The following is a 3169-nucleotide window of genomic DNA, read 5'->3' as shown; positions in this document are numbered from 1 at the left end:
CCCCCCCCTGAAGTCTGGGAAAGACCAACATTTATGCATTGCTGTCATTAGGTCAATTCTTGCCATCCAAATATATTTTCCCTTACCTCATTCTTGTCTCTTCCTCCGCAGGTTTTATGCTCTTAGACTGTCCTTTGTCTTTGGCTGTTTCTGTCCCCCTGCCTTTTTCTTTTTTGTTTTCCTTTCCTTTCTTTTCTGTTCTTTTTTCTTTCCTCTTTTGGTTTGCTTATTTTTTTTTATTTATCTGTGCATTTTGTGGGCTTTTGTTTTCTGTGTGTCCGTCTGTTTTCCTTTTCAGGGATACTTCAAGAAACAAGCCAAAGTACGTATGGTGGAAGTCCCAAATTTCACTGAGTAGGGAAATAAAATAATCAGAAGCATAACAATAGAAATTGAAAGACACCATAAAAAGAACACTTCCCGAAACGACAGGCCCTCAACAGTCAATGAGCCTCCTTTAATAGAGCAATACTAACAGGTGCACAGTGCAGAATGAGCTTTTAAAACTGATGAGTGACAGAAAGCTAGCCAAAATGATGAAATGAAAGAACTCTACTCTGAAGAAATTCCAGGAAGAAATCACAGCCACAGAACTGCTCAAAACAGACCCAAGCAACATAACAAGAATTTAGAACAACAGTAATAAAATTAATTGCTGGGCTTGAAGAAAGCATGGAAGTCATCAGAAAAGCTATTGATACAGAGACTAGGGACTTTAAAAATAGCTGTGATTAGTTAAAAAAAAGGCTATAAATGAGGTGCATAATAAAACAGAGGTAGCCACTGCACAGATTGAAGAGGCAGAGAGGAGAATAGGTGAATTAGAAGACACAGTTATAGCAAAAGAGGGAACCGAGAAAAAGAGAGAAAAATTGATACAGGAGCAGGAAAGGAGAATTTGAGACCTGAGTGATACAATCAAATGAAACAATATCTGTATCATAGGAGTTCCTGAAGAAGAAGGAGAAAAAGGTCCTGAAGGGGGCTTGATCAAATTATAGCTGAGAACTTCCCAAACCTGGGGAAGGAAAAAGACATTGAAATTTAGAAGGTGCATAGGACTCCCCTAATTGACCTGTGGCACGACATATCATAGGGAACATGGCAAAATATAAAGATAAAGAGAGAACTCTGAAAGCAGCTAGGGATAAAAGGGCCCTAACATACAAAGGGAAACCTATCAGAGTGGTTACAGACCTATCTACTGAAATTTGGTAGGCCAGAAAGGAATGGCAGGATATCTTCAATGTGATGAACAGGAAAAATATATGCAACCAAGAATCCATTATCCAGTGAGCCTTTCATTCAAAATAGAAGGAGAGATAAAGGTTTTCCCAAATAAACAAAAATTGAGAGAATTCATCACCACCAAAACAGCCCTACAAGAAATCCTAAGAGGGACTCTATGAGGGAAATGTAGCAAGGAATATAAGGTACCAGAGACATCACTACAAACATGAGCTCTACAGAGAACACAATGAATCTAAACCCACATTTCTCAATAACTCTGAATGTAAATGGACTGAATGCTCCAAACAAATGACACAGGATAGCAGAATGGATAAAAAAAAACCAAAGTTCATCTATTTGCTGTCTACAAGAGACTCATCTTAGACCTGAAGACACCTTCAGATTTAAAGTAAGGGGATGGGGAAATATCTATCATGTGACTGGACGTCAAAAGAAAGACAGAGTAGCCATACTTATATTGGACAAACTGGACTTTAAAGTAAAGGCAGTAACAAAAGATGAAGAAGGACATTATGTAATAATTACAGGGTCTCTCCATCAGGAAGAGCTAACAATTATAAACATCTATGCGCCAAATATGGGAGCACCCAAATACATAAAACTAATTACAAACTTATCAAATTTATTGATAAGAATGTGCTTATTGCAGAGGATTTTAATACTCCATTTACAGTAATGGATAGGTCAACCAGACAAAAAAATCACTAAAGAAACAATGGATCTGAACGGCACATTGAAACAAATGGAATTAATAGATATATTTAGAACTCTGCATCCTGAAGCTAGGGGATTCGCTTTCTTCAAGTGCACATGGCACATTCTCCAAGATAGATCACATACTGGTGCATAGAGCAGCCCTCAATAAATACAAACGAATCGAGATCATACCATGCACACTTCCAGATCACAATGCTATGAAACATGAAATCAATCACAGGAAAAAGTCTAGAAAACCTCCAAAAATGAGGAGATTAAAAATCACCCTACTATAGAATGATTGGGCCAATCAGGCAATTAGAGAATAAATTTAAAAATATGTGGAAACAAATGAAAATGAAAACACAACAATCCAAACTCTCTGGGACGCAGCAAAGGCAGTCCTAAGAGGAAAGTATATTGCAATCCAGGCATATTTCAACAAATTAGAAAATGCACAACTTCAAAATCTAACAGAGCACTTAAGGAAACTAGAAGGGGAGCAGTAAGAATACCCCAAACCCAGCGAAAAAAGAGAAATAATAAAGATCAGGGCAGAAATAAATAATATAGAATAAAAAAAAAACTGAACAGATCAATGAAACCAAGAGTTGGTTTTTTGAAAAAATAAACAAAATTGATAAATCTCTAGCCAGGCTCCTCAGAAAGAAAAGAGAGAACACCCAAATAGACAAAATTGTGAATGAAAATGATTTATTACAACTTATCCCTCAGAAATACAAGTAATCATCAGAGATTACTATGAAAAATTATATGCCAACAAACTGGACAATCTAGAAGAAAAGGACAAACTCCTAAACACACATGCACTACCAAAATTCAAACAGGAAGAGATAGGAAGAGATAGAAAATCTGAACAGACCCATAACCAGTGAAGAAATTGAATCAGTTATCAAAAATCTCCCAACGAATAAAAGCCAGGGCCAAATGGCTTCCCAGGGGAGTTCTACCAGACAATGAAAGCAGAATTAACACCCATCCTTCTCAAGCTATTCCAAAAAATAGAAATAGAAGGAAAACTTCTAAACGCATTCTATGAGGCCAGCATCACTTTGATTCCCAAACCAGACAGAGACCCCCAGTCCCCCCCCAAAAAAGAGAACCACAGGCCAATATCCTTAATGAATACAGATGCAAAAATCCTCAACAAGATACTAGCAAATCGAATTCAACAGCATATAAAAAGAATTGTCCATCATGA

At 37.0% G+C, this 3169-nt stretch overlaps 1 protein-coding gene across 1 annotated transcript in view; it reads right to left on the bottom strand.

Moving 5' to 3' along the window:
- Positions 1-198, bottom strand: part of GCNT3 (glucosaminyl (N-acetyl) transferase 3, mucin type) — a 14273-nt gene extending 14075 nt beyond the window's left edge. Inside the window, exon 1 of the mRNA XM_029951627.1 lies at positions 87-198. The gene's annotated coding sequence lies outside the window, so the exon portion shown is untranslated. The remainder of the gene's footprint in view (positions 1-86) is intronic.
- Positions 199-3169: the final 2971 nt, after the last annotated feature.

Source organism: Suricata suricatta, chromosome 9 (assembly GCF_006229205.1).
Source record: "Suricata suricatta isolate VVHF042 chromosome 9, meerkat_22Aug2017_6uvM2_HiC, whole genome shotgun sequence".
Lineage (NCBI taxonomy): Eukaryota > Metazoa > Chordata > Mammalia > Carnivora > Herpestidae > Suricata > Suricata suricatta.
This window is presented reverse-complemented; position numbering and strand designations above follow the sequence as displayed.